Source organism: Triticum aestivum, chromosome 2A (genome assembly GCF_018294505.1).
Source record: "Triticum aestivum cultivar Chinese Spring chromosome 2A, IWGSC CS RefSeq v2.1, whole genome shotgun sequence".
NCBI classification, from domain to species: domain Eukaryota; kingdom Viridiplantae; phylum Streptophyta; class Magnoliopsida; order Poales; family Poaceae; genus Triticum; species Triticum aestivum.
The window spans coordinates 124,004,758-124,016,949 of record NC_057797.1 but is presented as its reverse complement, the minus strand read 5'-3'; positions in this window follow the sequence as shown (position 1 = coordinate 124,016,949).

Here is a 12,192-nt window from a genome sequence, read left to right as displayed (position 1 = left end):
GGGGAAGGCTAGAGATCAATATTTATGTGGTTGGAGTGGAATATCTTGACCTCAACACAAGTGTAGGTGGTTCTCTCTCAGAAAATGTATGTTGGAAGTGTAGTCATGTTCTAATGGCTCTCTCCTTGAATGAAGAGTGGGTGGAGGGGTATAAATAGCCTCCACACAAAATCTAACCGTTACACACAAATCACCAAACTCGGTGGGATCGAATCATACAACTCGGTCAGACCGATTTAGTTCAAAATGTGAATGTTAGGATTCTCGGTGGGACCGACATGTCAACTCGGTGAGACCGATTTCGTTAGGGTTAGGGCATAACGTAATCTCGGTGAGACCGATTACACAAACTCGGTAAGACCGATTTTGGTAATGGACTAACAGAGAGTTGGTCAGGAAAACTCGGTGGAACCGATTCGCTCATCTCGGTTGGACTGAAGTGTTACGAAAGGGAAACAAAGAGTTTACATTGCAATCTTGGTGGGACTGATCGCTCATCTCGGTTTGACCGAAACATTACGAAGGGAAACAGAGAGATTACAATCCCATCTCGGTGAGACTAAGATCCCTATCAGTGAGACCGAAAAGACTAGGGTTTCTAGCAGTGGCTATGTCAACTAAACTCGGTGGTGCCGGATAGAAAGTTTTGGTGGGGCCGAGTTTGACTTTTGGTTTGGGACATATGTGGATGTGAGAAACTAGTTGAGTGTTTTGGAGCATATCACTAAGCACTTTCAGCAAGCAATCCATTAGGCAACGCCTCATCCCCTCTTAATAGTATTGGCTTTTCCTATGGAGTCAATGTGATCTTGGATCACCTAAAATGAAAAATGTAGAGTCCTGAGCTTTGAGCTTGAGCCAATCCTTTGTCCTTAGAATTTTGAGGGGTCCACTTTCCTCATCCATGCCATGCCAATCATTGAGCTTTTCTGAAATGTTTATCTTTAAATAGCATTAGCTCAATGAACTATATGTTGTTAGGAATTACAAAACCACCCAGGGATAGTTGCACTTTCAATCTCCCCCTTTTTGGTAATTGATGACAACATATAGATCAAAGCTTCGACAAATGATAAATAAGATTGAAAAGACATCGTCGCTTTGAGAAGTATGTGATAAGCAAGAGCTCCCCCTAAATTTGTGCATTATTTAAAATTTTCTTTTGAATGCAAATGCACAATCGATTAGGATCATGGGTTACTCTTCCATGTCACATACATCTTGGTGGAGCGCTCAAAATGGTAGAGATTAAAAGCATGCACTCATCACCAAGCAAGTGAATGATCATATAAGGAATATAAAGGATAGCATCATTCAACCAAACATTAATGTAGCATATGATCAAAAACATGATCAACAAGTATCTCACAAGGACATAAAGTATCTCACACAAGCACTCAATAAAAAAGTTCAACCAAAATAGCAAGAGAGATAAAAAACAACACTCTCTCTCGAAGCCTGTGATCTATAAATTTTTCTCCCCCTTTGGCAACAAGTTACCAAAAATTTCAAAAATGCATAGTGCTAAACGACTCTCAGGCTTGATCTTCAGGAGGTGGTGTTGATAGGACCCAAGGACGAAAGCTTCCGATGAAGTAGTTGGAGCAGATGGAGTGGGTGCTGGAGGTGGCACTAGAGCTGTGGCTGTTGGTGCTGACACTGAAGCTCTAGTATCTGTCACGGGCACTACAGCAGACCTTGGACCTCGTGGCACTCTCTTGAAAGCACCAGTAGTAGACTTGCCCTTCCTCTCCTCTGCTTCCTCCTGTAGTTGCTCAACTGCAGTTTGGATCTCAGTTACCTTGACATCTAGATCATAGAACTTCTGCTCAACGATCCTCTCCAAACTCTCCTGATTCTTTGTCAGGGTGGCCAACCCCTTCTCAATCCTCAGGGTGGATTGGATCAGATATCCAAGCTGGTCTTGCTTGCTCTTCAAGAATACCTGAGATGCCTCTTCTACAGTTGGCATCTTTGCAGCTTTCTATGCCCTTGCCTTCTCTCTCTTTTCATGTGCTTGAGTTGAAGATGATTCATTTTCATCCATCGAGCTCCTGAATTTGTGGGGCATACCCACAGCTTCTCTTTTGGTTAACAGCAGTCCTCTTGATTGTCTCAACAATCTAACTTACGACCTTGAACTTCTATGGGGCATCAAATATGTGCAGCAAGTTTATAGCATGTCCTCTGATCATCTTGTGATCACCTGACTTGGGTAGCAGTGTGTGCCTTAGAATCCAGTTTATGGTAGGCAGACTAGACAACAGGTAGTGGACAGATCCAAACTTATGTGTATCCAAAGCAGCATCTGGGATCTCTTTGTACATGTTGGCCATTGTGTTGTGGTCTTTCTTATTCTCAGCATATATATCCAAGTCATCCTCATGCTCTGCAGGGGCATTGATCAACTTAGCCCATTCATCAACGGTGGACTGGTACTTGGTACCCTCAGACATCCAAACTATCTTCCCATCTGGATAGAAATGGCCAGTGAAGCAGAACTGCATGATCAACTCATCATTCCATTTGGTGAACTTTTGGGCAACAAATGTGTCAACTCCACATGCCTTGAAGCTGTCATAGACACCTAGATAGTGATCTTCGTTCTATTGGATGTATTCCTAGTCAACCCATTTGATGTCACACACGATGGGCTTCTTGTCAAGCAACACTGTCTAATAAAAATCTTTATGTTCCTTGGTGTGAAACATGTAGTCCACATTAGTTCTCCTCCTGACAACATATGGATCAGACTGTCTCCATAGTCTCAGTCCTGCATCCTTCCTGATTTTCATATTTTCTGCAACTGGGTGAGCATCATTATGGTCAGGGATCTTGGGTTTCAGCTTCCTCAACACTTGAGTTTCATCTTCTTCAACAGCTTCAGGCACTGGGGCCTTGTTCTTTTCCTCAGCGGGAATGTTTCTAGTGCTTCTCTTGGGCTTCTGAGCTGGAGCAGCTGCCTTGGGAGCAGCTTTGGGCTTAGATGGAGCAGCCCCTGATCTGATTGCATCTCCCATGAGCTTTTGTGCTTTGGGTGCTGGTGCAGCATCCTCTTCCTCTTCATCATCATCTCTCATAATGGATGATCTGCCAAGCACTCTGGCAGTGGTCTTCTTGACCCTTTCCTTCCTTTTCTTTCCTTCTCCAACTGCCTCTTCAGATGGCTTGGAGATTTCAGCAGTGGATGCTCTGGCCTTAGACATGGGGACTCTCTTTGCTGGTGCCTTCTTATGCATCCCTGGCTTGACTGTAGCAGCTGAGCCATACTCCTTTTTCAGCACCTTTTTCTTGGAGCTGACTTCTTCCTCAATAGCCACATAATCCTCATCCTCAGAATCTGAGGTCTTCTTCTTTCTTGTTCTGGTGGCTGCCTTTGGCAAGTTACTTGGTGTGCTCCTGCTGCCATCATCAGAAGAACTGGAGAGACTAGTGCCCTCACTCAGTTGAATCTGCTCCTCAGACTTGTTCTGGCTATCACTTTGGTCAGACATCGTGCAGGCAAACTGTTAGCAGACCCTGTGAATAGATTATAGATGAGGTAGAATAGATGAGCATCACAAAGTGCAGGAGTTTCGCAAAACAATTGACCCAAGAACATAGTTTTAGTTCTTCACAGAAAGCATTTCGGATCTACCGATTTGTAAACTCAGTTATACCGAAGCAGCTTTTGGAACCTAAACTAGTGAACTCGGTCAGACCGAGCCGCAGCTCGGTGGCACCGAGACTGCTAGGGTTTCACAGAGAATTGAACTCGGTCACACCGATTTGCAATTTTTGGTCAGAACGAAAACGCATGTGCAATGGCCTAAGCCAAATCGGTGAGACCGGTTTCTACAACTCGGTCGGTCCGAGATGAATTCGGCGGAGACCTAACCCTAAATTTTCAAATCAAAACTAATCTACCGGACGTTTTCGCTGGACAGGATGATTTCATTCGTGGCAAGAATCATGGCAATACATAGTCACCTACATTAAACTCACGCTTTTGTATCCTTTTATCATGCCATCTTTTAACTTTTTCTTTAAACAACTTGGCATTTTCATAAGCTTGGGTTCTCCATTCATCAAGTGAGCTAATATCAAATAACCTCTTCTCACTGACAAGTTTAAAATCATAGTTAAGCTCTTTAATAGCCCAATATTCCTTGTGTTCTAGTTCGAGAGGTAAGTGACATGCTTTTCCATAAACCATTTTATACGGAGACATACCCATAGGATTTTTATATGCAGTTCTATAGGCCCACAATGCATCATCAAGTTTCTTGGACCAATTCTTCCTAGACCTATTGACAGTCTTTTGTAAAATTAATTTGAGCTCTCTGTTACTCAATTCTACTTGACCACTAGACTGTGGGTGATAAGGAGATGCAATTCTATGATTAACATCATACTTAGCAAGCATTTTATGGAAAGCACCATGAATAAAATGTGAACAACCATCAGCCATTAAATATCTAGGGACTCCAAATCTCGGAAAGATAACTTCTTTAAGCATTTTAATAGAGGTGTTATGATCAGCGCTACTAGTTGGAATAGCTTCTACCCACTTAGTAACGTAATCAACAGCAACTAAAATATGTGTATATCCATTAGAGGTAGGAAAAGGTCCCATAATCAAAGCCCCAAACATCAAATGGTTCAATAACAAGTGAATAGTTCATTGGCATTTCTTGACGTCTACTAATATTACCAATTCTTTGACATTCATCACAAGATAAGACAAACTTACGGGCATCTTTGAAGAGAGTAGGCCAATTAAAACCAGATTGCAATACCTTATGTGCAGTTCTATCTCCAGCATGGTGTCCTCCATAAGCTTCGGAGTGACACTTGTGTAGGATCTGTTCTTGTTCATGCTCAGGTACACAACATCTAATAAAACCATCTACTCCTTCTTTATAAAGATGTGGGTCATCCCAAAAGTAATGCCTCAAATCATAGAAGAACTTTTTCTTTTGTTGGTATGTGAAACTAGGTGGTATAAATTTAGCAACAATGTAATTAGCATAATCAGCATACCATGGAGCAGTATGAGAAGCATTTATGACATTTAATTTCTCATCAGGAAAGCTATCATCAATAGGTAGTGGGTCATCAAGCACATTTTCTAGCCTAGACAAGTTGTCTGCAACGAGGTTCTCAGCCCCCTTTCTATCAACAATATGCGAATCAAATTCTTGTAGCAAGAGAACCCATCTAATAAGTCTAGGTTTAGCATCTTTCTTTTCCATAAGATATTTAATAGCAGCATGATCAGTGTGAATAGTTACTTTAGAATCAACAATATAACGTCTGAACTTATCACAAGCAAATACAACTGCTAAGAATTCCTTTTCAGTAGTAGCATAATTTCTTTGAGCATTGTCTAGAGTTTTACTAGCATATTGAATAACATTTAATTTCTTATCAACTCTTTGCCCTAGAACAGCACCTACAGCATAATCACTAGCATCACACATAATTTCAAAGGGTAAATTCCAATCAGGTGGCTGAACAATAGGTACAGAGATCAATGCTTTCTTAAGTATTTCAAATGCTTCTACACAATCATCATCAAAGACAAATGATATATATTTTTGTAATAAATAAGTCAGAGGCCGAGAATTTTTTGAAAAGTCCTTAATGAACCTCCTATAAAACCCGGCGTGACCAAGGAAACTCCTTATACCTTTGATGTCCTTGGGACATGGCATCTTTTCAATAGCATCAACCTTGGCTTTATCAACTTCAATACCTCTTTCAGAAACTTTATGCCCCAAGACAATACCTTCATTAACCATAAAGTGGCACTTTTCCCAATTCAAGACAAGATTAGTTTCTTCGCATCTCTGCAAAACTCGATCAAGGTTGCTCAAGCAATCATCAAAAGAAGATCCATAGACGGAGAAGTCTTCCATGAAAACCTCACAAATATTTTCACAAAAGTCAGAGAATATAGCCATCATGCATCTTTGAAAGGTAGCAAGTGCATTACATAAACCAAAAGGCATACGTCTATAAGGAAAAGTACCAAAAGGGCAAGTAAAAGTAGTCTTTGATTGATGCTTAGCTAACACAGGTATTTGAGAGAAACCAGAATAACCATCCAGAAAGCAAAAATGTGTATGTTTGGATAATCTTTCTAGCATTTGCTCGATAAAAGGTAAGGGGTAATGATCTTTTTAGTGGCCTTATTTAATTTGCAGAAATCAATTACCATCATATAACCTATAATAATTCTTAAAGGAATCAATTCATCTTTATCATTAGGAACGACAGTAATACCTCCCTTCTTAGGGACACAATGGACAGGACTTACCCATTGACTATCAGCAATGGGATAAATTATACCTGCCTCAAGGAGCTTTAGTATTTCCTTTCTTACCACTTCTTTCATTTTAGAATTTAGCCGTCGTTGATGATCACGAACTGGTTTAGCATCTTCTTACAAATTTATTTTATGCTGACATAGAGTGGGGCTAATGCCCTTAAGATCATCAAGAGTATACCCAATAGCAGCACGCTGCTTCTTCAGAGTTTTCAATAATCTTCCTTCTTCATGCTCTGAAAGGTTAGCACTAATAATAACAGGATATATCTTTTTTCTCATCAAGATAAGCATATTTAAGAGTATCAGGCAATGGTTTAAGCTCAAACACGGGATCACCCTTGGGTGGAGGAGGATCCCCTAGGATTTCAACAGGCAAATTATGTTTAAGAATAGGTTCCTGGTTAAAGAATACTTCATCTATTTCCCTTCTTTCATTCATAAACATATAATTTTCATGGTCTAGCAAATATTGTTCTAAAGGATCACTAGGAGGTACAGCAATAGAAGCAAGACCAATAATTTCATCCTTAGTAGGCAATTCTTCTTCATGGTGTTGTCTACTAAATTTAGAGAAATTAAACTCATGAGACGTATCACCCAAGCCAATAGTAACAACATTCTTTATGCAGTCTATCCTAGCATTAACCGTGTTCAAGAAAGGTCTACCAAATATAAATGGGACAAAAGCTATCTTGTGGGGAACCAATAATAAGAAAATCAGCAGGATATTTAGTTTTCCCACACAAGACTTCAACATCTCTAACAATTCCCATTGGTGAAATAGTATCTCTATTGGCAAGTTTAATTGTAACATCAATATCTTCTAACTCAACAGGTGCAATCTCATGCTTAATTTCTTTGTATAAGTCATGAGGTATAGCACTAGCACTAGCACCCATATCACATAAACCATGATAACAATGATCTCCTATTTTAACAGAAATAACAGGCATGCCTACCACAGGTCTATGTTTATCTGTAGCACAAGGTTTAGCAATTCTAGCAGTTTCACCACAGAAATAAATAACATGCCCATCAATATTATCAGCAAAGAGATCCTTAACAATAGAAATATTAGGTTCAACTTTAACTTGCTCAGGAGGTGTACAAGTTCTAATATTTCTTTTACGAACCACAGTTGAAGCTTTAGCATGATCTTTTATCCTAACAGCGAAAGGTGGTTTCTCAACATAAGTAGTAGGAACAATGGGATCATTATAAGTGACAGTCTTTTCTTCAACTTTAATAGGTGCAACTACTTTTACTTCTATGGGAGGATGATATTTAAACCACTTTTTCTTAGGAGATCAATATAAGTAGCGAAAGATTCACAAAAGGAAGCTACTATCTTAGAGTCAAGTCCATATTTAGTGCTAAATTTACAAAAAACATCGGTATCCATAAAAGATTTAACACAATCAAACTTAGGTGTCATACCTGACTCCTTACCTTCATCGAGGTCCCAATCTTCAGAGTTGCCTTTAATTCTATCCAATAAATTCCATTTGAATTCAATAGTCTTCATCAGAAAAGAGCCAGCACAAGAAGTATCGAGCATGGTGCGATTGTTTTTAGAAAGCCGAGCATATAAATTTTGAATAATCATTTCTCTTGAGAGCTCATGATTGGGGCATGAATATAACATTGATTTAAGCCTCCCCCAAGCTTGAGGGATGCTTTCTCCTTCGCAAGGCCAAAAATTATATATATAATTGCGATCATGATGAATAAGATGCATAGGATAAAACTTCTGATGAAATTCCAATTTCAATCGTTTGTAGTCCCATGATCCCATATCATCACATAGCCTATACCATGTCAATGCATCTTCCGTTAAAGATAAAGGGAAGACCTTCTTCTTAACAACATCTCCGGGTACACCTGCAAGCTGAAATAATCCACAAACTTCATCCACATATATTAGGTGCTCATCAGGATGCGTTGTTCCATCTCCTGCAAAAGGATTAGCTAGCAGTTTTTCTATCATACCCGAAGGAATTTCAAAGGGAACATTTTCATTTTTAGTAGGTTCAGTAGGTTGAGGAGCAACTCTTTGTTCTACTGGTTGGGGTGAAGATACCCCGAACAAGCCCCTTAGAGGATTACTTTCCATAGTAACAAGTGACAGTAAATTTCAGCACACTATATAAATTTTTCCTTACCAAATTCCACCTACCAAAGGCGCTTCACTCCCCGGCAACGGCGCCAGAAAACAGTCTTGATGACCCACAAGTATAGGGGATCTATCGTAGTCCTTTCGATAAGTAAGAGTGTCGAACCCAACAAGGAGCAGAAGGAAATGATAAGCGGTTTTCAGCAAGGTATTCTCTGCAAGCACTGAAATAATAGGAAACAGATAGTTTTGTGATAGGATAATTGGTAACGAGCAACAAGTAAAAAAGTAAATAAAGTGTAGCAAGGTGTCCCAATCCTTTTTGTAGCAAAGGACAAGCCTGGACAAACTCTTATATAGAGAAAAGCGCTCCCGAGGACACATGGGAATATCGTCAAGCTAGTTTTCATCACGCTCATATGATTCGCGTTCGGTACTTTGATAATTTGGTATGTCGGTGGATCGGTGCTTGGGTACTGTCCTTACTTGGACAAGCATCCCACTTATGATTAACCTCTATTGCAAGCATCCGCAACTACAACAAAAGTATTAAGGTAAACCTAACCATAGCATGAAACATATGGATCCAAATCAGCCCCTTACGAAGCAACGCGTAAACTAGGGTTTAAGCTTTTGTCACTCTAGCAACCCATCATCTACTTATTACTTCCCAATGCCTTCCTCTAGGCCCAAATAATGGTGAAGTGTTATGTAGTCGACGTTCACATAACACCACTAGAGGCTAGACAACATACATCTCATCAAAATATCGAACGAATACCAAATTCACATGACTACTAATAGCAAGACTTCTCCCATGTCCTCAGGAACAAACGTAACTACTCACAAAGCATATTCATGTTCATAATCAGAGGGGTATTAATATGCATATAGGATCTAAACATATGATCTTCCACCAATTAAACCAAGTAGCATCAACTACAAGGAGTAATTAACACTACTAGCAACCTACTAGTACCAATCCCGTACTTGGAGACAAGAATTGGATACAAGAGATGAACTAGGGTTTTCAGAGGAGATGGTGCTGATGAAGATGTTGATGAAGATTTCCCTCTCCCGATGAGAGGAGCGTTGGTGATGACGATGGCGATGATTTCCCCCTCCCGGAGGGGAGTTTCCCCGGCAGAACAGCTCTGCCAGAGCCCTAGATTGGATCCGCCAAGGTTCCGCCTCGTGGCGGCGGAGTTTCGCTCGGGAAGATGGCTTATGATTTTTCCTCATCGAAAGACACCATATAGCAGAAGATGGCCATCGGAGGGCCACCAGGGGGCCCACGAGGTAGGGGGCGCGCCCCCCACCCTCGTGGGTAGGGTGTGGCCCCCCTGGTGAACTTCTTGTGCTCGGTATTTTTTATATATTCTGAAAACATCTTCCGTGAAGTTTCAGGACTTTTGGAGCTGTGCAGAATAGGTCTCTAATATTTGCTCCTTTTCCAGCCCAGAATCCCAGCGCCAGCATTCTCCCTCTGTATGTAAACCTTGTAAAATAAGAGAGAATAGGCATAATTATTGTGACATAATGTGTAATAATAGCCCATAATGCAATAAATGTCGATATAAAAGCATGATGCAAAATGGACGTATCATCCCCCTAGATGTGAGATCCCCCCTAAGAGGGATGAACTAACCTTGGGTTTTGTCAATGATGACTTCATGTAGGTGTTGAAGATGTGGATGCTCAATGTTGATGTAGATCATTTGGCGCAATCCTTTGGAGTGAGTTGCACTTTCAATACCTACACGGGTTAGTCCCACAAGTAACAAACAAGGATATCCATAGACATAGAGTGATGCACACACAATATGATGTCTATGAAAGCATTAGGTTACCTTGTCCCTTGTCTTACCAACAAGAGGGTTTGTGACTCCTTGAACTTGTGCAAGATGTGGAAGTTGATTGCACTTGTTCTTGCCAAAATGATAAGAGTGAAGTATGTTGGCGGAGTCACCCTCAGGAATTCTCTAGTTCTTCTTCTTCAGGATCCACACCATCTTGATGTGAATCCTTGGAGTTGTAGTTGTACTTGATGAAGTAGAACTTGATGTGGTCTTGGGAACCCACTTGACCAAGGCCTTAGATGCTTCTTCAAATGCACCAATCTCCTCTTGAAGCTTGTCCTTGCCTTTTTGATTGTGGTCTTGTGGTGGAAGATCATCTTGGGATTATGTTCCTTTGAAAGAAGTAGGATCATACTTCTCTTGTTGAGGAACAAACTTTGTCTTGGGGTATTGATCTTCTTCCCACTCGACTCCATTGGCATTGAACTTTCGTTCAAAACCAACACCTTGATTCTTCCGGTGTCTTCCTTGCTTGCGTACAATTTCCTCAAATTGCTTACTTCCTGCAAGGCTCTTGTAAACACCTTTCTCTATAATTCCCTTCAATAAGCTATTTTCTTGCTCAAGTGTAACTTGGCTAAGAGAATCATTAGTGGAATCAAGAGAGCTACTAGAAGAAACAACATTGGATTTAGCAAGATTGTTGTTACTACTAGATGAAGAATCTTTCTTGTTCTTGTTACTAGATTTAACTTGTGGCATGTAAGTACACAAGAGTAAATGCTTGGCAATGTAAGAAGAACTTTTCTTGCAAAGATCATCATTGATTGCCTTTAAAAACTCATGTTCTTGATAAAGGTTGAGCTTTTCAAAGCATAGCTTGTCATGAGTCTTTAAAAGTTCTTGATGATCTTCCAAGGTAGTTTCATGAGCTAACTTAAGAGTGTTTAGTTCTTCAGTTAGACGCTCAATCTCCTTCTTATCACCGTCATTCATTTTATCTTGATTATCATGATTAATAGCAAGCTCATCATAGTTTTCATAACTAGAGTTGTCAACAACTAAATCATCATCGCCTAGCAAATCATCTTCATCACTATTGAAATCAACATACTCGGGGTGTGTTACCTTTGGACCTTTAGCCATGAAGCATCTCCCAATTCCTTCATTTGGTGAGTCAAATATGTTGAAGGAGTTGGTTGTCACAAGTGCTAGTCTGGCAACACCTTCATCTTGAGTATATTCGGAGTTGGAGTGATAGCTTCTTTCGGAGTGATCGTTGGAGTTGGAACTGGATACCCATTCACCAACATGAGCTTGATGTGTTCTTTTTGTGTAGCTCCTTGATGACTTGTCCTTCCTTTCCGAGTCCTTGCTTCTCCGAGAGGGTCTTCGTTCATAACGATCATCTCTACTCCTTCTTTCTTGTGATGGTGATTCTTCTCTCCTACTTCTTCTTTTGTAGGGTGAATCATCTCTTCTTTTGTAGGGAGCCATACACTCATTGGAATAGTGTCTTGGTCTTCCACGATTGTAGCAATTGCACTCACGACTAGAAGATCTTTTGTCACTGTAGGACCTTGACTTGGAACTTCTTTCCTTGCTTCTACTCTTGTAGAACTTGTTGAAGTTCTTCACCATTAGACTCAATTCTTCATTGAAGGTTTGCTTTTCACTTGATTATGTGGGAGCATCACAAGAGGCTTTTTAAGCACCACTTGACTTGTTGTGAAGCTCTTCCTTATCCTTGAGTGACATCTCATCAACAACAATTCTTCCAATAACTTCCGTTGGCTTGAGATCTTTGTAATTGGGCATCATTTGAATCAATGTGCACATGGTATCATATTTTCCATCCAAGGCTCTTCGGATCTTCTTGATGATGAATATATCGGTCATCTCTTCACTTCCTAAGCCGGCAATCTCATTTGTGATGAGAGCAAGCCTAGAGTACATTTCAGCAACGC